This window comes from Ascaphus truei, chromosome 4 (assembly GCF_040206685.1).
Source record: "Ascaphus truei isolate aAscTru1 chromosome 4, aAscTru1.hap1, whole genome shotgun sequence".
Taxonomy (NCBI): Eukaryota; Metazoa; Chordata; class Amphibia; order Anura; family Ascaphidae; genus Ascaphus; species Ascaphus truei.
The window spans coordinates 363,102,434-363,125,642 of record NC_134486.1 but is presented as its reverse complement, the minus strand read 5'-3'; the positions used below and the strand labels follow the sequence as shown (position 1 = coordinate 363,125,642).

The 23,209-nt window shown below is 57.7% G+C and overlaps 1 protein-coding gene across 2 annotated transcripts in view; it reads left to right on the top strand.

The window, feature by feature from the left end:
• Positions 1-11,665: 11,665 nt before the first annotated feature.
• Positions 11,666-23,209, top strand: part of ADAM17 (ADAM metallopeptidase domain 17) — a 121,184-nt gene continuing 109,640 nt past the window's right edge. Inside the window, exon 1 of one of the 2 annotated variants that reach the window (XM_075598341.1) lies at positions 11,666-11,800. The gene's annotated coding sequence lies outside the window, so the exon portion shown is untranslated. Of the gene's footprint in view, positions 11,801-12,135; positions 12,278-23,209 lie in introns of those variants that run through there. The other variant, XM_075598342.1, reaches the window with a different exon arrangement.

Below are 23,209 nucleotides of genomic sequence, written 5' to 3'. Positions count from 1 at the left end.
GCTTAATACTATATGCAATAATATATTTGGTCCTTAGGATTAAAATTGTGAATCCGTATCTATGTGTGCTTTGGCATATATGGGGGTTAATCCAACCCTATTACTCATCATGTGTATCTCATTACTAATCCTCTGTCTTCTATGCTCTGATTGGTCTTATGTACTATATAACTGTGTTTAATGCCTATGCTATTACTCCTGATGAAGTCTCGTTCGAGACGAAACGCGTAGAGATTGCTGTGGAGCCTACTGTCCAGTTTGTATATTTTATACTGACACTCATCTGCATATATTGCACTTTTGCTGCGTTGCTAGCATTTTGCTACCAGCCATTCAGACATTCAAGTTCCTGTTTACACTGTGAATTCTCTCCGGCTGAAACCTCGCTGACGTCATCGAGCTCACGCGAGATTTGATTCAGTGTATGCTCTGTGTAGCGCCGGAGCAAGGGGAAGGCGGCGTCCCTCGTGGCTTTCGGTCCCTGCTGGGACATAGAGGGGCTATTGTGGCAAGACACACCGCGGACATCACACCGAAGTCCTCCTCTTTGGGTTCCTGCGTCTGAACGGGCTAAGTTGTACTCAAAAATGCATTTTATTCAGCTCTGTTTGTGAGTGTGTGTATTTTCATCCCTTATTCCATAAATTTATTGTTATACAATTTTACGCTATGAGTGCGCCTGTTTTTTCTGTGTTTTTGTAGAGATATATATATATATGTATATATAACGGAAATAGCCGTGTTAGTCTAGTTGCGATAGTGCAGAATAAATGAGTTCTTCAGTATTAGGTGATTCAATGTTAAAGGCAAACGCAGAGATCCTGATGAGGTGGAGGCGCTGCACTGTATGTAGGTAGGACTCACGCACACTACCTCAGCTGCCTGTCTGGGTTGTCATTTCCCCTACAACATCATGCGGGAGACTCAGGAGTCCTGTTGCCTATAGGTGCACCACCAGACACGACCATGTAATGGGGACTGGTTAGACCACAGGGGCCAATGTGATATTGGGTGGGTCAGCCAGGTCAGAAAATCCGTTACATATGTATTTGACATCAGCATGTATTAGGCAACTTGGTGCATGTGTTATCTATGCTTGCTGTGTGGTTTTATATTTACTAGGGGTGAGGCCGGCCTTGTAGGTACAAGGGGTTATTGTTAACCCCTGTTCTACATATATTTTGTGCTTATAGACTTTTTTCCCCTTGCCTTGGGTATTAGGGGTCCATCAGTATCTTCATAGGGGATTTCCCTTGTCTGATACATATTCTATCACAGGAGGATGTTAGGGTTTGTTTTAATATTTTTTGTATTTTATGTTTGATTATTTGTGCTGTTAAATAAATCATAATTTTCTTTGATATTTGTTCTGAGTATACTTGAGTGCTGAGTTGGGACACTTTTCTTTTCATTGTTATATTACTTCTAGTCCCTAGCACCGTTAGTGGTTATTATATTACTAATTTAAGTACTCATTATTTGCTTAGTCTGTTGCAGGCAGTTTGTCTTGTTGTAATATAATATATAGCTGTATGCTCATATATATATATATATATATATATATATATATATATATATATATATATATATATGCAAATACAACTGTATGCTCATCTGCATGTCTTAGGCAGGTCTGCAACCCCGCCTTTCCCCATTATCACCCAGCATACAGCACTTCCACTGCAGCAAGGGATTCTGGGAAATGACATGCAAATGAGCACACAGTGTCACTTTTTGCCTCAATAACCATTTTTAACATGGTTCCCTATAGGCTTAAGCTTGCTGCATGGTCACAGCTTTGAGCACAGCCAGGGTTAAGGTGCATACCCAGAAAACCACCCACAGACAGCTGTTTCGACCTTGATGGGTCTCATCAGTGTGGGGTTGATTTTAACTGGGCATGCAGAAGAGGCTATGGGATAGGCTATACCATAATACTGAGTTAAGTTATGGTGAGTAAAAAAAGTGACAAAAACCTTCCACAGGAAAGCAAATATGCAAATACAACTGTATGCTCATCTGCATGTCTTAGGTAGGTCTGCAACCCCGCCTTTCCCCATTATCACCCAGCATACAGCACTTCCACTGCAGCAAGGGATTCTGGGAAATGACATGCAAATGAGCACACAGTGTCACTTTTTGCCTCAATAACCATTTTTAACATGGTTCCCTATAGGCTTAAGCTTGCTGCATGGTCACAGCTTTGAGCACAGCCAGGGTTAAGGTGCATACCCAGAAAACCACCCACAGACAGCTTTTTTTTTTTTTTTTTTTTTTTTTTTAGCCCGGGTGGTGAAAAAGTGATTTCACCTCTAAAAACCGTGCTCATGGTCAAGTGAGACCAAGTGCGCAAAACTTGTGACTATAGGCTCCGGAGAACTGCAAGTCCATGACATGGTCAGTCCTCTTCAGCCACGAGGGCCAGGAAAAGTCCTGATGTTACACCGACGTCGTCATCCGAAGAATCCGACGTCCATCCTGTTCCCTCCTAGTGCAGCAGACGCCGCAGGAGGGTCCAAGTCTTTAGAGCTTTCGGCTGACGCCTACTCGCCCACCGCAGTCTTCTCCCGAGGGATTGGCGACCACCGACCAGCACACAGTCTTGCATTCTCCGAAGAAAATTAGGTGACTGATAACCCAAAAATAAAAAACACAATCCATGGTGCGAGTGCTCCAGTGCGCTGTGCAATGCAATGCAGGAAGTGCTCAGACGAAACAACAAAATGTGCACAAGTGCACGCCAGACCCAGAAGCCTGGCGGGTAAAAAAAATAGTGGCGAACCCCTCAGCGGAAGGCGATAAGGGGTGCCAGTGCAGAAAAATGTAGGGGTGTGCAAATTTATCCGTGCAAAAGTCGAAGTGCGTGTGGCAACACTTGACTCCACCAGGTTAACCACTCCTGGGGTGCCGTGATAAAATAGCCCGGGCTACATATCCGCTCTTCCCGGCCATGACCAGAGGACCAAGTGCACCCTTTTAGGTCTGTCCTTCACAGGACAGACCCTACACTTGATCTTAGCCAAAAGGCCGAGAAGCGATAGAGATATATGCTTCTCTGGGTGCGTGGCTGTCCTATTTTGTGTGACCAATCATAGGAGAGCTACAGGTATATGAAGCGCCCCCACGGGTACCTCCAACATTCCCTGACGAAGTATACATTTTTACGAAACGCGTAGGAAGAGGGCGCGTTCCATATTCAATTACCTATTGAGGCTCTGATTCTCAGAGCAGCCTTGACTCTGTTCGGAACATTTACCTGGCTGATTTGCCTAAGACGTAACGTGACGCAGACTTCTGAACGACACCAACTGATGACGTCATTGACACACGTGGAGTAACCTGGAACCGGCAAGAGGAATCCTCCTCTCTATAACAGAGGCAGCTCCACCCTCACTGTGAAGTGAGGAACTCCAGACCGGAGTGGAGAGAGCATACTTCTGGCCCCTGCTACTAGAGGAGGGAAATCTAAGCTGCCACGGCGTGTTCCAGTGTTGCAGTTTGTCGAGTGGTAACATGTCCCTAACATGTCCTGCTGTTTATTTTTATTCTTGATGTACGTGCAATACTCACCTTTATCATAAATATATATTTTTTACTTCTACTACACTATGAGGTTTTTTTGCGCTGTTTTTCTTTTCGTTTCTGTACTAGCCTTGGTATGCTGAGCCATCCCATGAAAACAGCAGCATCTACCTCATCCTAATCAGGTAGTTTATTTTCTTAAAGGGTCACATTTGCACTAGCTCACAAGCACCTATTCACAATTTATGAGCGCAGATCACTATCCTTTACTTTATCCCTTGACGCATACCTTGGGCCCCCTGCCACCTCTCCGAATGGGTCGCCACCGACGTGGGCCGGAAGCGGTGGCTTCTGCTGAGTCTTTGTAGCTGGACATAAAAAAGGAACCGTAGAAGTGGTCCCTTGGCCATCCGAGTGGTCCGTATCGCTGGTGTTGTAGGGACTGCCCGCCGGCGTCCCCCGTCTTTGTCTTGCGTAGTTCCTGTGTTATCCCTACCTCCCAGATGCCTGGTCTCCAATGCCCAGCAACCATTTGTATACCTTCCGTTCCTTGTAGTCGGTATTAACTTGCTTAAGTTTGTCCCTTTTGTAGGTGATGAGGCTCTCCCGGTAAAGATCAACAGCTACCTGGATTTTATCTGTCCAATTGGTATCCGTCTCGCCTGCTTTCGTCTGGGCGTGCTTGGTCTCAATGTCCGAGATCTCTTTTCTGATTTTCGTTAGTTCTTTAGTCGCCTGATCAATGACAAGTATTATTAAATCAAGTGAACATTTGTTAAGAACTTGACAAGGCACCAGGAAGAGGGTTTGCTTATATTTGTTCACTGATTGATATCTGATATCTGCATATGTTCTGTGTCTTTCACAATATTCTTGTATCTACATTCAGTGGTTGATATTTGATATCTGCTTATGTGATTTGCCCTCTTTAGACTTTAGATTTATATCATTAGCTGAGTGTGGGATCATTTGACAGTGGGGAGGGAAGGCTTAGGGAAGTACCTCTGGGACCCTTTGGGACCAGGGGGAATGGGCCAGATGAAGAGGTCACCCCTCAAAACGTCGCCCCCCTAGTTAGCTTTCCTTTTTCCATTTTTGTGATTTTTTGCTTTTCTTTTGTTTTTTTCCCCTTCTCCTTCTTCCCCTCTACCCCCTATGAGTGTAGGGTGCCTCCTAGGTTTTTAAGTATCTTAGTTCCTTCTTTAGGAGTTTATTACACGCCTGGCCATATTTCCCATGTTTTATGGAACTTGTCCATTTTTTGGGCCAATTTTGCCGTAAGAAGTTCCATTGTTTTAATTTCTCTTAGCCTGCGAAGCACGGTCTGTTTAGCGGGGGCATTTACCTTCTTCCACGCAGCTGCCACTGAGCAGCGTGCCGCTGTGAGCACGTGCCCCACCATCCTACGTTCTGCAGTATCTAGATCGTCAATTGGTTTAGCCAGCATCATGGTCAGCGGGTCCACCTCAATCTCTACCCCCAGGTATTCTCGGATCAATGTTTTGATCATGATCCAGAACACCCGAATCTTTGGACAACTCCACCAGATATGAGCCATGTCTCCTCTTTGCCCGCATCCCCTCCAACACAAATCTGGGGTCCCGGGGTAGATTTGGCTCAGCCTATTTGGGGTTAGGTACCAATGAAATATGATTTTATATATATTCTCTTTGATGGTAGTACAAATCGATGTTTTGGAAGCTGCCTCCCAGATATCCTCCCAGTCTTCCCTATCAATCTCTATATTTAGATCTTCTGCCCATTTGGACATGTAACTATGTTGGGAACAGCTTGCTGATCGCGCCAGGCTCAGATATATCCCCGAAATCAATCCTTTAGAATAGTACCCTTTCCTACACAGTCTTTCGAAATTTGTTAATGGGTGGAAAGCTATTTGTTTGGAGACTGTTTGTAGGTAGTGCCTAATTTGCAGAAAGCCAAATATCGGTAGGTTTACCGTTTGATATTTTTTTTCCAGCTCCTGGATCGGTAAAAGCTTACCATTCCCGATGAAGTCCTCTGCTACCATCATCTTTAACTGTTTAAATCTACTAAGTCTCTGTGGGAACCAGCCGGGGGGGAATTCTGGATTACTAAATATGGGTGTTAATAATGAGGGATGAGCCGTCAAGCCATATTTTTCTTTATTTTTGGTCCATATTCTCCATGTACATTTCATTGCTCCCAGTTTTAATGTGTCCGAGAAGGTCTCCCTGCCCCGCACAGTCCACATGGTGGCCGGGAGTGAGAAAGGTCTCGCATAGGTAGACTCTATCCTTGTCCAGCAGCTATTCGCTGGGTCATTGTTCCACATTATCGCTTGTTTGAGTTGGGCCGCCAAATAGTATTTAATGATATCAGGGGCTGCCTGGCCTCCGCATTCTTTTGGTGCTAGCATTATAGTTCTAGCTACTCTTGGTCTTTTGTTTTGCCAAATAAATTGAAAAATTCTATTTTGCATATTTTTTAATTCCGACCTTGGGATATCGATTGGGAGCGTCTGGAAGTAATACAGAAGTCTCGGTAGGATATTCATTTTGACCGTGGCTATCCTGCCTAGCCAAGATATCTGGTATTCATTCCAGCTCTGTTGATCTTTTTTTAGCCTCTCAAATAAGGGCGGGTAATTGTATTGGTAAAGTAATTTGTACTCCCGTGCTATTTGAATTCCCAAGTATTTGATTTTGGTGGAGCTCCATTTATAATTGAAGTTTGTTTGTAGCAGTTTGGCCTCGGGATTAGGTAGAGATATATTTAGTGCTTCCGACTTATCCATATTGATTTTATACCCCGAGATTTTGCTAAATTTATCTAGCTGTGAGTGTAGATTCGGGAGCGAAGTCAAGGGGTTGGCTAGAGTTAGGATAATATTGTTGATATTTTTACTAATCAGTTCCTATTTTCCATTCCTGTTTTATAGACATGGGATTCTGTTTATATTTAGTCTGTTTTTTTCTTTTTTCTATATGTGTTATTTTTTGCATACACTGGGTGTATATTAATTGTTTACTTAATTCTTTACATATTTAGAAGTTTAGTCTATAGCTAGTGTTCATTCATTTATTTATTATTTGTTGTTTCTTTTTTTATTATTTCCCACGTTTTCATACAAATATATAGTTATTGTAGTTTAATTATAGCTGTATATTAGTTTGTTTTTAGAGTTTTCATTATTAGTTTTTAAGTGTCTATATGTTTGGTCTTATTGTTGTTCTCTATATGCCAGTTTGCTGTGGCAGCTAGGGGGTCTCTTTCAATGCCATTACTGTGTTCTTTCACTTCATGGGATATTATAATACTCTTAGAGCTGCCTGTGTAGGATTTTATCCTTAGTACTTATCGGATAGTGGAGTGCTTGCTTATGACTTAGGCTTCAACATGCATGTCATTACCCACCAGCAGCCTTTGAGTTAAGTCTTTCTATCTACTAGCAGCCTTTGAGTTAAGTGCCTATGATCACACGGCGAGAACCGCAGCTTTCATTATATATTTGTCGCATCAGCTGTGTGGATTACGTCATAGGGGGGTGGGGATTCCCATGCCCATACGGGAACACAGCAGCCTTTGAGTTAAGTGTTTATGATTACGCTGCAAGAGCCGTAGCTCTCACTATACATCCACCGCATCAGCTGTGTGGATTATGTCACGGGGGGGGGGATTCCCATCCCCATACGGGAACACAGGGCTATTTAAGTTACTTACCTGGCTGCCAAAAGCACTCTTTGAAAAAGTCTCAGGACGAAACGCGTCAGAGAATTGTCTCTCATGTTTTTTAATTGGGCTTTTATGCCACAATAAAGTATTTTTTCAACGCACGTTGCCTCCAGCCTGATAACATCAAGCAGTGCTCAGAGCCCCCTTACCTACTTCTTAGAGTTAGGATAATGTCGGCAGCAAAAAGGGATATTTTGTAATCCGTATCTCCAATTGTAATACCATTTATATTTTTGTCCTCTCTAATTGTTGTTGCCAAGGGTTCGATGGAGAGGGCAAATAGAAGCGGAGACAAGGGGCATCCCTGCCGAGTACCATTCTTAATGTTTATAGGGTTCGAGTCTCCTCCTGGGAGCTTCACTACGGCCGTGGGAGTTTTATATAGGGCTCTGATCCCCTCCAGGTATGGACCCTTGAATCCGAATTTGATTAGTGTTTGGTCTAGAAAGTCCCACCTGATCCTGTCAAACGCCTTTTCCGCATCTAGACTTAACAGGATGGCTTTCGTGGCTGAGAGATGTACATGGTCGATTATGTTAATGATTTTCCTCGTATTGTCTGAGGCTTGTCTGCCGGAAATAAACCCGACTTGATCCATGTGGATTAGGCTTGGGAGAATGGTGGTTAACCTGTTAGCTAAAATTTTGCTGAAAAGTTTCAGGTCCGAAATAAGGAGGGCTATGGGGCGGTAGTTACCACACTGTAGTGGGTCTCTCCCTTCCTTTGGTATAACTGCCAGATTGGCTCTAGACATGGATGCTGGGATATCTTTTCCCTCCAGGAACTCATTAAACATATCCAGTAAGTATGGGGCCAAAATCGATTTGAATTTTTTATAATATTGATTTGAGAACCCATCTGGGCCTGGCGTTTTGCTAGATTTTAGTTGGGAAATGGCTTCTATTAACTCTTCCTGCGAAATTTCTTTATTTAGTTCTGATAGGTTATCTTCCGAGAGGTTTGGAAGTTTACATGATTCTAAGTATTTAGTTATAGCTTCCTCATTTGAAAATCTGTTTTTGGGAAAATTTAAATTATATAGTTTGGAGTAGAAGTCTGAGAATTCGGCTGCTATCTGTTTTTCACAATACGTTTTGGTGCCCGCCTTTGTTTGTATAACTGTTATTTGGGATTTGGTTCTCAGACCTCTTAATTTGGATGCTAATAACCGGTCGGCCTTATTCCCTTTGTCACAATATTTTTGCTTGGTCCACCGCAACGCTCTCTCCACTTCGTCTATTTGTATCTGTTTAAAATCAACTTCTTTCTTTTTAAGTTTCAGCAAGTCATTGTGTATATCAGTGACCTTCTCGGGGCCAAAAATATCCTCCACTAGATCTGTATATCTAATCTTATTCACCTCTGCATCACTATAACATAGTGTGTCTGATATAGATGAAAAAATACCCGCAACATCTGGAAATTCATCCATAGCACAAGAGTCTTAGTACAGTCAAATGCAATGCAATATAAAAAACACAGATGTGGACCCTTTGTAATCAGAGGCCACTCGCTCAAAAGGGCACTATTGAACAGGTGGGTGCTCAGCTCATAGATAATAAACATAAAATAGACAGGGCAGCTGGCACTCCAAATACCAAGAAAATTTGCGGTGCATATCCTATACCAATAGACAGAAAAAAATCAATAGTTCACGTAAATGATCATTATATATATATATGATGAGCATTTACGTGAACTATGGATTAGGTATTAAATAACTACCTATCTCTAATAAAATATCTATCTAATTGAAGACAGATACAATATTATAATAAAGTGAAAATCTGTGATAGTATTGTAGCCATGCCTGGCTTGGCTACTAATCTATCCTGCCTGACATGTAAATTCTGGTATCAGTGCAAGCAGTTTTAGGCCCAATCCAGGGTTTTCCCCACCAGCAAGCAGCTCCTTGAGTGAAAGGGGGAGACGGGACAAGGCCTGTGTTCTGCCCAATCCTGGGCTCAGACCTTGAACCCTCCCCCAGGGACTTAAGGGGCTGCACTTTTTAAATGTAGCAGTTGTCTCTTCCTCTTGAGAGAGACTTATCTCACAGCAGAGGTATTCAGGGCTCTGTCACCTTCTGTCCCCTTCCTTAGGAGAATGGGAGTGAGTACCATACTCCATCCTCTACTAGGGAGCTAGGACCGCCCTTGGTGCCCATGGCTGTGGGTGCGAGTCCAGGGACCATCCAGAGTGTGGAGACCAGTGATAGATTGTGCTGTGTACCCAGTGTATGCTATATACAAAAAGATTAAAGACTGTTCCCGTTATCAAATATACTTCTGCCTGGGCATGCAGTCTGTCTGGGGGAGGAGGAGAGAGTTCTTCCGCAGGGACTGCTTCCAGAAGTTCTGGAGCCTGTGGCAGATGGAGGCGCTGGCACTAAAGTGAGAAAGAACCAGCTGTCACCCCTTTTAATTCACTGTCACCCCTAAAGCCTGTCCTGTTTCCCCAACAACATCGGTGGAATCTCTGATCTACTGTGAGCCAACAGGCACCACTGTAGACCCGGTAGCCAGCGAAAATGGGGGAAACACCTTTACAGTATGATCCAAAAATACATGCAAATGACTTCAATAAGAATGGGAGTCCGCTGCTTGTCAGTGCGGATGGCTCAGCACCACATGGATAGACATAGAATAGAAAAAGACACAGCACACGACACTCATAATGTAAAATAGTAATTATAATGCTACAAACAAGCGTGGTAATAAATGCAAGTACAAGATAATTCAGTTATAAATGCAGGGCATGTTATGCATTTACCGGTACATGTTACCGCTCGTGGAAAACGTAGACTCGCTCTGTGGGTAGCCGCCGCAATTGTCAGCCTCCAGTCCAGATATAGAGCGTCCCTCGAACTAGGAACCACCGGTCTAGAGAATCCTCTACACGTTACAAGAGTCCCACGATCCCGGCACACAACCAGAGCAGCTACTCCCCCTATTGTTGGCTCCAGGGCTCACTTAGCCCAAGTAACAAGCCGCAGCTCCGGTGCTTCAGAGCGGAGATCCTGACATCACTAGGGGCGCGGCGTAAACGAGCGACTTTCCAGCACAGGAGCAGTAGACAGACCGCAAACAGCTGATTGAAGCACAGGCACAGGGATACTGGGAATAAAGTCACTTTAACACAAGAACAGCACTAGTCCTACGCGTTTCGTAGATTTAAATCTACTTCATTAGGGATAATTATTGTGTCATTGCCCATGTTATTTAAACTCTACGTGAATAGGTGATTGGTTATTCTAAATTAAGCAGTTGACCAATCATCGGTCTGCTACTTCACCAACACAGATGTTTTATAACCAAGGTGGGCAACCCTGCCGCCAATCGCCACAAGAGGATGGGGGTCTGTGTGGGTGTTAAGAGAGGGGTATGTGTTGGGTTCTGTGTGGGTATGAGGAGGGGGATCTGTGTGGGAATGAGTGAGGATTTGTGTGGTTATAAGGGCGGTCTGTGTGGGTAATAGGGGGGTCTGTGTGGGTGTGACGATGGTGTGTCTGTGTGGGTATGAGGACGGGGGGTCTGTGTGGGTGTGAGAAGTGGGGCTGTGTGGGTATGAGGACGGGTTTGTGTGGGAGTGAGGCCGGGGGTCTGTGTGGGCATGAGGGAGGTCTGTGTGGGTATGAGGGGGGGTCTGTGTGGATATGAGATGGGGGGTCTCTGTGGGTATAGGGAGGGTTTGTGTGGGTATAACATGGGGTCTGTGTGAGTATGATGGGGGTGTCTGTGTGGGTATGAGGATGGGGTCTGTGTGGGTATGAGAGGGGAGTCTGTGTGGTGTTAGGAGGGGGGTATGTGGGGGGTCTGTGTGGGTATAGGGAGGGTTTGTGTGGGTATAACATGGGGTCTGTGTGAGTATGATGGGGGTGTCTGTGTGGGTATGAGGATGGGGTCTGTGTGGGTATGAGAGGGGAGTCTGTGTGGTGTTAGCAGGGGGGTATGTGGGGGGTCTGTGTGGGTAGGAGGGGGGTTTGTGTGGGTATGAGGGAGGATTTGTGTGTTTATAAGGGGGGTCTGTGTGGGTATTAGGGGAGGTCTGTGTGGGTGTGAGGAGGGGGGGGTCTGTGTAGGTGTAAGGGGAGGTCTGTGTGGGTGTGAGGAGGATGACGAGTGACTTTTTACCTTGACATGTGTAATGTGCGTACTATTTTTGGGGTGGGAGTGCTTCAAATACAAAATAAGGAACATACAGTACCATAATGTAGAATTGTATATAATCCCACACCCCTAGCTCCCATATAGATATATTTATATAGAGCCCTGGGTACATACACCCATGTATGTATACACACACACATCTATCTGTCACTCCAGCTCTATACACGAGCACTCCGGCAGGAAAAGTGCAGCGTGACGCGGCCTCATTGAAGAGCAAGGTCACGTGTCAGAGTGACGTCAGTACGTGATATGTCATGTGACAATAACCAGCGCGCGGCGCATCACACACCTCCCATTATTTTTCAATGGGCGGAACGATTTTCTGTGTAGAATAATGTTCCGGACGCTTGCAGAATGCAGTTGAGACTTGTATCCGAGCCCCGGCGTCTGTGAGCGGAGTGAGTAGCAGTGTTTCTCCCCGAGCCGCACCCTCTCTGCCACCCCACCTCTGCCACCCCACCTCTGCCACCCCACCTCTCCCACCCCTCTCTCTCCCACCCCCTCTCTCTCCCACCCCCTCTCTCTCCCACCCCCTCTCTCTCTCTGTCCGCGCTGCCCCCCTCTCTGCCCAGGCTGCCTCCCCCCTCTCTGCCCAAGCTTCCCCCCTCCTCTCTGCCCAAGCTGCCCCCTCCCCCCTCTCTGCCCAAGCTGCCCCCTCCCCCCTCTCTGCCCAGGCTGCCCTCTCCCCCCTCTCTGCCCAGGCTGCCCTCTCCCCCCTCTCTGCCCAGGCTGCCCTCTTCCCCCTCTCTGCCCAGGCTGCCCTCTCCCCCCTCTCCTTCTGCAGCCTCCTCTCTCTTGGATCTTACAACCCCTTCTGGCTCCGGTCTCCCTTCCCCCAGTGGGAGATTCACATCTCAGTGAGGCACCAGCAGGAGGTCCTGTCATTCTGCCCCCCCCCCCTGTATTGTATTGTATGTCTTTATATAGAGCCATTAATGTACATAGCGCTTCACACCCTGCCCTTGTGTGACTGTCATTCTGCTCCCCCCGCCCCGCGTGACTGTCATTCTGCCCCGCGTGACTGTCATTCTGCCCCGCGTGACTGTCATTCTGCCCCGCGTGACTGTCATTCTGCCCCGCGTGACTGTCATTCTGCCCCGCGTGACTGTCATTCTGCCCCGCGTGACTGTCATTCTGCCCCGCGTGACTGTCATTCTGCCCCGCGTGACTGTCATTCTGCCCCGCGTGACTGTCATTCTGCCCCGCGTGACTGTCATTCTGCCCGCCCCCCTGGGACTGTCATTCTGCCCGCCCCCCTGGGACTGTCATTCTGCCCGCCCCCCTGGGACTGTCATTCTGCCCGCCCCCCTGGGACTGTCATTCTGCCCGCCCCCCTGGGACTGTCATTCTGCCCGCCCCCCTGGGACTGTCATTCTGCCCGCCCCCCTGGGACTGTCATTCTGCCCGCCCCCCTGGGACTGTCATTCTGCCCGCCCCCCTGGGACTGTCATTCTGCCCGCCCCCCTGGGACTGTCATTCTGCCCGCCCCCCTGGGACTGTCATTCTGCCCGCCCCCCTGGGACTGTCATTCTGCCCGCCCCCATGAGACTCATTCTGCCCGCCCCGCCCCTGTGGGACTGTCATTCTGCCCGCCCCGACCCCGTGGGACTGTCATTCTGCCCGCCCCCCGCCCCCGTGGGACTGTCATTCTGCCCGCGCCCCGCCCCCGTGGGACTGTCATTCTGCCCGCCCCCCGCCCCCGTGGGACTGTCATTCTGCCCGCCCCCCGACCCCGTGGGACTGTCATTCTGCCCGCCCCCGTGGGACTGTCATTCTGCCCACCCCCCGCCCCCCATGTGACTGTCATTCTGCCCCATGTGACTGTCATTCTGCCCCGTGTGACTGTCATTCTGCCCCCCTGCCCTCGCATGACTGTCATTCTGCCCCGCGTGACTGTCATTCTGCCCCGCGTGACTGTCATTCTGCCCCGCGTGACTGTCATTCTGCCCCGCGTGACTGTCATTCTGCCCCCCCGCCCCGTGGGACTGTCATTCTGCCCGCCCCCGCCCCCGTGGGACTGTCATTCTGCCCGGCCCCGTGGGACTGTCATTCTGCCCGGCCCCGTGGGACTGTCATTCTGCCCGGCCCCGTGGGACTGTCATTCTGCCCGGCCCCGCGGGACTGTCATTCTGCCCGCCCCCGCGGGACTGTTATTCTGCCCACCGCCCCCCCCGCGGGACTGTCATTCTGCCCGCTCCCCACCCCCCGCTCCCGGGGGACTGTCATTCTGCCCGGCCCCGTGGGACTGTCATTCTGCCCGGCCCCGCGGGACTGTTATTCTGGCCGCCCCCCCCCCCGGGACTGTTATTCTGCCCACCGCCCCCCCGTGGGACTGTCATTCTGCCCGCCCCCCACCCCCCGCTCCCGGGGGACTGTCATTCTGCCCGGCCCCGGGGGACTGTCATTGTGCCCGGCCCCGTGGGACTGTCATTCTGCTCCCCCCGCCCCGCGTGACTGTCATTCTGCCCCGCGTGACTGTCATTCTGCCCCGCGTGACTGTCATTCTGCCCCGCGTGACTGTCATTCTGCCCCGCGTGACTGTCATTCTGCCCCGCGTGACTGTCATTCTGCCCCGCGTGACTGTCATTCTGCCCGCCCCCCTGGGACTGTCATTCTGCCCGCCCCCCTGGGACTGTCATTCTGCCCGCCCCCCTGGGACTGTCATTCTGCCCGCCCCCCTGGGACTGTCATTCTGCCCGCCCCCCTGGGACTGTCATTCTGCCCGCCCCCCTGGGACTGTCATTCTGCCCGCCCCCGTGAGACTCATTCTGCCCGCCCCGCCCCCGTGGGACTGTCATTCTGCCCGCCCCCCGCCCCCGTGGGACTGTCATTCTGCCCGCCCCCCGCCCCCGTGGGACTGTCATTCTGCCCGCCCCCCGCCCCCGTGGGACTGTCATTCTGCCCGCCCCCCGACCCCGTGGGACTGTCATTCTGCCCGCCCCCGTGGGACTGTCATTCTGCCCACCCCCCGCCCCCCATGTGACTGTCATTCTGCCCCATGTGACTGTCATTCTGCCCCGTGTGACTGTCATTCTGCCCCCCTGCCCTCGCATGACTGTCATTCTGCCCCGCGTGACTGTCATTCTGCCCCGCGTGACTGTCATTCTGCCCCGCGTGACTGTCATTCTGCCCCCCCGCCCCGTGGGACTGTCATTCTGCCCGCCCCCGCCCCCGTGGGACTGTCATTCTGCCCGGCCCCGTGGGACTGTCATTCTGCCCGGCCCCGTGGGACTGTCATTCTGCCCGGCCCCGCGGGACTGTTATTCTGCCCGGCCCCGCGGGACTGTTATTCTGGCCGCCCCCCCCCCCGGGACTGTTATTCTGCCCACCGCCCCCCCCCCGTGGGACTGTCATTCTGCCCGCCCCCCACCCCCCGCTCCCGGGGGACTGTCATTCTGCCCGGCCCCGGGGGACTGTCATTCTGCCCGGCCCCGTGGGACTGTCATTCTGCTCCCCCCGCCCCGCGTGACTGTCATTCTGCCCCGCGTGACTGTCATTCTGCCCCGCGTGACTGTCATTCTGCCCCGCGTGACTGTCATTCTGCCCCGCGTGACTGTCATTCTGCCCCGCGTGACTGTCATTCTGCCCCGCGTGACTGTCATTCTGCCCCGCGTGACTGTCATTCTGCCCCGCGTGACTGTCATTCTGCCCGCCCGACTGTCATTCTGCCCGCCCCCCTGGGATTGTCATTCTGCCCGCCCCCCCGGGACTGTCATTCTGCCCGCCCCCCCGGGACTGTCATTCTGCCCGCCCCCCTGGGACTGTCATTCTGCCCGCCCCCCTGGGACTGTCATTCTGCCCGCCCCCCTGGGACTGTCATTCTGCCCGCCCCCCTGGGACTGTCATTCTGCCCGCCCCCCTGGGACTGTCATTCTGCCCGCCCCCGTGAGACTCATTCTGCCCGCCCCCGTGGGACTGTCATTCTGCCCGCCCCCCCGGGACTGTCATTCTGCCCGCCCCCCTGGGACTGTCATTCTGCCCGCCCCCCTGGGACTGTCATTCTGCCCGCCCCCCTGGGACTGTCATTCTGCCCGCCCCCCTGGGACTGTCATTCTGCCCGCCCCCCTGGGACTGTCATTCTGCCCGCCCCCGTGAGACTCATTCTGCCCGCCCCCGTGGGACTGTCATTCTGCCCGCCCCCGTGGGACTGTCATTCTGCCCGCCCCCCGCCCCCGTGGGACTGTCATTCTGCCCGCCCCCCGCCCCCGTGGGACTGTCATTCTGCCCGCCCCCCCGCCCCCGTGGGACTGTCATTCTGCCCGCCCCCTGCCCCCGTGGGACTGTCATTCTGCCCGCCCCCGTGGGACTGTCATTCTGCCCACCCCCCGCCCCCCATGTGACTGTCATTCTGCCCCATGTGACTGTCATTCTGCCCCGTGTGACTGTCATTCTGCCCCCCTGCCCTCGCATGACTGTCATTCTGCCCCGCGTGACTGTCATTCTGCCCCGCGTGACTGTCATTCTGCCCCGCATGACTGTCATTCTGCCCCCCCGCCCCGTGGGACTGTCATTCTGCCCGCCCCCGCCCCCGTGGGACTGTCATTCTGCCCGGCCCCGTGGGACTGTCATTCTGCCCGGCCCCGTGGGACTGTCATTCTGCCCGGCCCCGCGGGACTGTTATTCTGCCCGCCCCCGCGGGACTGTTATTCTGCCCACCGCCCCCCCCGCCCCCGTGGGACTGTCATTCTGCCCGCTCCCCACCCCCCGCTCCCGTGGGACTGTCATTCTGCCCGGCCCCGTGGGACTGTCATTCTGCCCGGCCCCGCGGGACTGTTATTCTGGCCGCCCCCCCCCCCCCCCGGGACTGTTATTCTGCCCACCGCCCCCCCCCGTGGGACTGTCATTCTGCCCGCCCCCCACCCCCCGCTCCCGGGGGACTGTCATTCTGCCCGGCCCCGGGGGACTGTCATTCTGCCCGGCCCCGGGGGACTGTCATTCTGCCCGGCCCCGGGGGACTGTCATTCTGCCCGGCCCCGGGGGACTGTCATTCTGCCCGGCCCCGGGGGACTGTCATTCTGCCCGGCCCCGGGGGACTGTCATTCTGCCCGGCCCCGTGGGACTGTCATTCTGCCCGGCCCCGTGGGACTGTCATTCTGCCCGGCCCCGTGGGACTGTCATTCTGCCCGGCCCCGTGGGACTGTCATTCTGCCCGGCCCCGTGGGACTGTCATTCTGCCCGGCCCCGTGGGACTGTCATTCTGCCCGGCCCCGTGGGACTGTCATTCTGCCCGGCCCCGTGGGACTGTCATTCTGCCCGGCCCCGTGGGACTGTCATTCTGCCCGGCCCCGTGGGACTGTCATTCTGCCCGGCCCCGTGGGACTGTCATTCTGCCCGGCCCCGTGGGACTGTCATTCTGCCCGGCCCCGTGGGACTGTCATTCTGCCCGCCCCCCGCCCCCGTGGGACTGTCATTCTGCCCGCCCCCCGCCCCCGTGGGACTGTCATTCTGCCCGCCCCCCGCCCCCGTGGGACTGTCATTCTGCCCGCCCCCCGCCCCCGTGGGACTGTCATTCTGCCCGCCCCCCGCCCCCGTGGGACTGTCATTCTGCCCGCCCCCCGCCCCCGTGGGACTGTCATTCTGCCCGCCCCCCGCCCCCGTGGGACTGTCATTCTGCCCGCCCCCCGCCCCCGTGGGACTGTCATTCTGCCCGCCCCCCGCCCCCGTGGGACTGTCATTCTGCCCGCCCCCCGCCCCCGTGGGACTGTCATTCTGCCCGGCCCCGTGGGACTGTCATTCTGCCCGGCCCCGTGGGACTGTCATTCTGCCCGGCCCCCTGGGACTGTCATTCTGCCCGGCCCCCTGGGACTGTCATTCTGCCCGGCCCCCTGGGACTGTCATTCTGCCCGGCCCCCTGGGACTGTCATTCTGCCCGGCCCCCTGGGACTGTCATTCTGCCCGGCCCCCTGGGACTGTCATTCTGCCCGGCCCCCTGGGACTGTCATTCTGCCCGGCCCCCTGGGACTGTCATTCTGCCCGGCCCCCTGGGACTGTCATTCTGCCCGGCCCCCTGGGACTGTCATTCTGCCCGGCCCCGTGGGACTGTCATTCTGCCCGGCCCCGTGGGACTGTCATTCTGCCCGGCCCCGTGGGACTGTCATTCTGCCCGGCCCCGTGGGACTGTCATTCTGCCCGGCCCCGTGGGACTGTCATTCTGCCCGGCCCCGTGGGACTGTCATTCTGCCCGGCCCCGTGGGACTGTCATTCTGCCCGGCCCCGTGGGACTGTCATTCTGCCCGGCCCCGTGGGACTGTCATTCTGCCCGGCCCCGTGGGACTGTCATTCTGCCCGGCCCCGTGGGACTGTCATTCTGCCCGGCCCCGTGGGACTGTCATTCTGCCCGGCCCCGTGGGACTGTCATTCTGCCCGGCCCCGTGGGACTGTCATTCTGCCCGGCCCCGTGGGACTGTCATTCTGCCCGGCCCCGTGGGACTGTCATTCTGCCCGGCCCCGTGGGACTGTCATTCTGCCCGGCCCCGTGGGACTGTCATTCTGCCCGGCCCCGTGGGACTGTCATTCTGCCCGGCCCCGTGGGACTGTCATTCTGCCCGGCCCCGTGGGACTGTCATTCTGCCCGGCCCCGTGGGACTGTCATTCTGCCCGGCCCCGTGGGACTGTCATTCTGCCCGGCCCCCTGGGACTGTCATTCTGCCCGGCCCCCTGGGACTGTCATTCTGCCCGGCCCCCTGGGACTGTCATTCTGCCCGGCCCCCTGGGACTGTCATTCTGCCCGGCCCCCTGGGACTGTCATTCTGCCCGCCCCCCTGGGACTGTCATTCTGCCCGCCCCCCGCCCCCGTGGGACTGTCATTCTGCCCGCCCCCCGCCCCCGTGGGACTGTCATTCTGCCCGCCCCCCGCCCCCGTGGGACTGTCATTCTGCCCGCCCCCGTGGGACTGTCATTCTGCCCGCCCCCGTGGGACTGTCATTCTGCCCGCCCCCGTGGGACTGTCATTCTGCCGCGCCCCCCGTGGGACTGTCATTCTGCCCGCCCCCGCCCCCGTGGGACTGTCATTCTGCCCGCCCCCCGCCCCCGTGGGACTGTCATTCTGCCCGCCCCCCGCCCCCGTGGGACTGTCATTCTGCCCGCCCCCCGCCCCCGTGGGACTGTCATTCTGCCCGCCCCCCGCCCCCGTGGGACTGTCATTCTGCCCGCCCCCCGCCCCCGTGGGACTGTCATTCTGCCCGCCCCCCGCCCCCGTGGGACTGTCATTCTGCCCGCCCCCCGCCCCCGTGGGACTGTCATTCTGCCCGCCCCCCGCCCCCGTGGGACTGTCATTCTGCCCGCCCCCCGCCCCCGTGGGACTGTCATTCTGCCCGCCCCCCGCCCCCGTGGGACTGTCATTCTGCCCGCCCCCCGCCCCCGTGGGACTGTCATTCTGCCCGCCCCCCGCCCCCGTGGGACTGTCATTCTGCCCGCCCCCCGCCCCCGTGGGACTGTCATTCTGCCCGCCCCCCGCCCCCGTGGGACTGTCATTCTGCCCGCCCCCCGCCCCCGTGGGACTGTCATTCTGCCCGCCCCCCGCCCCCGTGGGACTGTCATTCTGCCCGCCCCCCGCCCCCGTGGGACTGTCATTCTGCCCGCCCCCCGCCCCCGTGGGACTGTCATTCTGCCCGCCCCCCGCCCCCGTGGGACTGTCATTCTGCCCGCCCCCCGCCCCCGTGGGACTGTCATTCTGCCCGCCCCCCGCCCCCGTGGGACTGTCATTCTGCCCGCCCCCCGCCCCCGTGGGACTGTCATTCTGCCCGCCCCCCGCCCCCGTGGGACTGTCATTCTGCCCGCCCCCCGCCCCCGTGGGACTGTCATTCTGCCCGCCCCCCGCCCCCGTGGGACTGTCATTCTGCCCGCCCCCCGCCCCCGTGGGACTGTCATTCTGCCCGCCCCCCGCCCCCGTGGGACTGTCATTCTGCCCGCCCCCCGCCCCCGTGGGACTGTCATTCTGCCCGCCCCCCGCCCCCGTGGGACTGTCATTCTGCCCGCCCCCCGCCCCCGTGGGACTGTCATTCTGCCCGCCCCCCGCCCCCGTGGGACTGTCATTCTGCCCGCCCCCGCCCCCGTGGGACTGTCATTCTGCCCGGCCCCCTGGGACTGTCATTCTGCCCGGCCCCCTGGGACTGTCATTCTGCCCGGCCCCCTGGGACTGTCATTCTGCCCGGCCCCCTGGGACTGTCATTCTGCCCGGCCCCCTGGGACTGTCATTCTGCCCGGCCCCCTGGGACTGTCATTCTGCCCGGCCCCCTGGGACTGTCATTCTGCCCGGCCCCGTGGGACTGTCATTCTGCCCGGCCCCGTGGGACTGTCATTCTGCCCGGCCCCGTGGGACTGTCATTCTGCCCGGCCCCGTGGGACTGTCATTCTGCCCGGCCCCGTGGGACTGTCATTCTGCCCGGCCCCGTGGGACTGTCATTCTGCCCGGCCCCGTGGGACTGTCATTCTGCCCGGCCCCGTGGGACTGTCATTCTGCCCGGCCCCGTGGGACTGTCATTCTGCCCGGCCCCGTGGGACTGTCATTCTGCCCGGCCCCGTGGGACTGTCATTCTGCCCGGCCCCGTGGGACTGTCATTCTGCCCGGCCCCGTGGGACTGTCATTCTGCCCGGCCCCGTGGGACTGTCATTCTGCCCGGCCCCGTGGGACTGTCATTCTGCCCGGCCCCGTGGGACTGTCATTCTGCCCGGCCCCGTGGGACTGTCATTCTGCCCGGCCCCGTGGGACTGTCATTCTGCCCGGCCCCGTGGGACTGTCATTCTGCCCGGCCCCGTGGGACTGTCATTCTGCCCGGCCCCGTGGGACTGTCATTCTGCCCGGCCCCCGTGGGACTGTCATTCTGCCCGGCCCCCTGGGACTGTCATTCTGCCCGGCCCCCTGGGACTGTCATTCTGCCCGGCCCCCTGGGACTGTCATTCTGCCCGGCCCCCTGGGACTGTCATTCTGCCCGGCCCCCTGGGACTGTCATTCTGCCCGCCCGCCCCCTGGGACTGTCATTCTGCCCGGCCCCCTGGGACTGTCATTCTGCCCGGCCCCCTGGGACTGTCATTCTGCCCGCCCCGCCCCGTGGGACTGTCATTCTGCCCGCCCCCCGCCCCCGTGGGACTGTCATTCTGCCCGCCCCCCGCCCCCGTGGGACTGTCATTCTGCCCGCCCCCCGCCCCCGTGGGACTGTCATTCTGCCCGCCCCCCGCCCCCGTGGGACTGTCATTCTGCCCGCCCCCCGCCCCCGTGGGACTGTCATTCTGCCCGCCCCCCGCCCCCGTGGGACTGTCATTCTGCCCGCCCCCCGCCCCCGTGGGACTGTCATTCTGCCCGCCCCCCGCCCCCGTGGGACTGTCATTCTGCCCGCCCCCCGCCCCCGTGGGACTGTCATTCTGCCCGCCCCCCGCCCCCGTGGGACTGTCATTCTGCCCGCCCCCCGCCCCCGTGGGACTGTCATTCTGCCCGCCCCCCGCCCCCGTGGGACTGTCATTCTGCCCGCCCCCCGCCCCCGTGGGACTGTCATTCTGCCCGCCCCCCGCCCCCGTGGGACTGTCATTCTGCCCGCCCCCCGCCCCCGTGGGACTGTCATTCTGCCCGCCCCCCGCCCCCGTGGGACTGTCATTCTGCCCGCCCCCCGCCCCCGTGGGACTGTCATTCTGCCCGCCCCCCGCCCCCGTGGGACTGTCATTCTGCCCGCCCCCCCGCCCCCGTGGGACTGTCATTCTGCCCGCCCCCCGCCCCCGTGGGACTGTCATTCTGCCCGCCCCCCGCCCCCGTGGGACTGTCATTCTGCCCGCCCCCCGCCCCCGTGGGACTGTCATTCTGCCCGCCCCCCGCCCCCGTGGGACTGTCATTCTGCCCGCCCCCCGCCCCCGTGGGACTGTCATTCTGCCCGCCCCCCGCCCCCGTGGGACTGTCATTCTGCCCGCCCCCCGCCCCCGTGGGACTGTCATTCTGCCCGCCCCCCGCCCCCCGTGGGACTGTCATTCTGCCCGCCCCCCGCCCCCGTGGGACTGTCATTCTGCCCGCCCCCCGCCCCCGTGGGACTGTCATTCTGCCCGCCCCCCGCCCCCGTGGGACTGTCATTCTGCCCGCCCCCCGCCCCCGTGGGACTGTCATTCTGCCCGCCCCCCGCCCCCGTGGGACTGTCATTCTGCCCGCCCCCCGCCCCCGTGGGACTGTCATTCTGCCCGCCCCCCGCCCCCGTGGGACTGTCATTCTGCCCGCCCCCCGCCCCCGTGGGACTGTCATTCTGCCCGCCCCCCGCCCCCGTGGGACTGTCATTCTGCCCGCCCCCCGCCCCCGTGGGACTGTCATTCTGCCCGCCCCCCGCCCCCGTGGGACTGTCATTCTGCCCGCCCCCCGCCCCCGTGGGACTGTCATTCTGCCCGCCCCCCGCCCCCGTGGGACTGTCATTCTGCCCGCCCCCCGCCCCCGTGGGACTGTCATTCTGCCCGCCCCCCGCCCCCGTGGGACTGTCATTCTGCCCGCCCCCCGCCCCCGTGGGACTGTCATTCTGCCCGCCCCCCGCCCCCGTGGGACTGTCATTCTGCCCGCCCCCCGCCCCCGTGGGACTGTCATTCTGCCCGCCCCCCGCCCCCCGTGGGACTGTCATTCTGCCCGCCCCCCGCCCCCGTGGGACTGTCATTCTGCCCGCCCCCCGCCCCCGTGGGACTGTCATTCTGCCCGCCCCCCGCCCCCGTGGGACTGTCATTCTGCCCGCCCCCCGCCCCCGTGGGACTGTCATTCTGCCCGCCCCCCGCCCCCGTGGGACTGTCATTCTGCCCGCCCCCCGCCCCCGTGGGACTGTCATTCTGCCCGCCCCCCGCCCCCGTGGGACTGTCATTCTGCCCGCCCCCCGCCCCCGTGGGACTGTCATTCTGCCCGCCCCCCGCCCCCGTGGGACTGTCATTCTGCCCGCCCCCCGCCCCCGTGGGACTGTCATTCTGCCCGCCCCCCGCCCCCGTGGGACTGTCATTCTGCCCGCCCCCCGCCCCCGTGGGACTGTCATTCTGCCCGCCCCCCGCCCCCGTGGGACTGTCATTCTGCCCGCCCCCCGCCCCCGTGGGACTGTCATTCTGCCGCCCCCCCGCCCCCGTGGACTGTCATTCTGCCCGCCCCCCGCCCCCGTGGGACTGTCATTCTGCCCGCCCCCCGCCCCCGTGGGACTGTCATTCTGCCCGCCCCCCGCCCCCCGTGGGACTGTCATTCTGCCCGGCCCCCCGCCCCCCGTGGGACTGTCATTCTGCCCGCCCCCCGCCCCCGTGGGACTGTCATTCTGCCCGCCCCCCGCCCCCGTGGGACTGTCATTCTGCCCGCCCCCCGCCCCCGTGGGACTGTCATTCTGCCCGGCCCCCCGCCCCCGTGGGACTGTCATTCTGCCCGGCCCCCCGCCCCCGTGGGACTGTCATTCTGCCCCGGCCCCCCGCCCCCGTGGGACTGTCATTCTGCCCGGCCCCCCGCCCCCGTGGGACTGTCATTCTGCCCGGCCCCCGCCCCCGTGGGACTGTCATTCTGCCCGCCCCCCGCCCCCGTGGGACTGTCATTCTGCCCGGCCCCCCGCCCCCGTGGGACTGTCATTCTGCCCGACGCCCCGCCCCCGTGGACTGTCATTCTGCCCGGCCCCCGCCCCCAGTGGGACTGTCATTCTGCCCGGCCCCCCGCCCCCGTGGGACTGTCATTCTGCCCGGCCCCCGCCCCCGTGGGACTGTCATTCTGCCCGGCCCCCCGCCCCCGTGGGACTGTCATTCTGCCCGGCCCCCCGCCCCCGTGGGACTGTCATTCTGCCCGGCCCCCCGCCCCCGTGGGACTGTCATTCTGCCCGGCCCCCGCCCCCGTG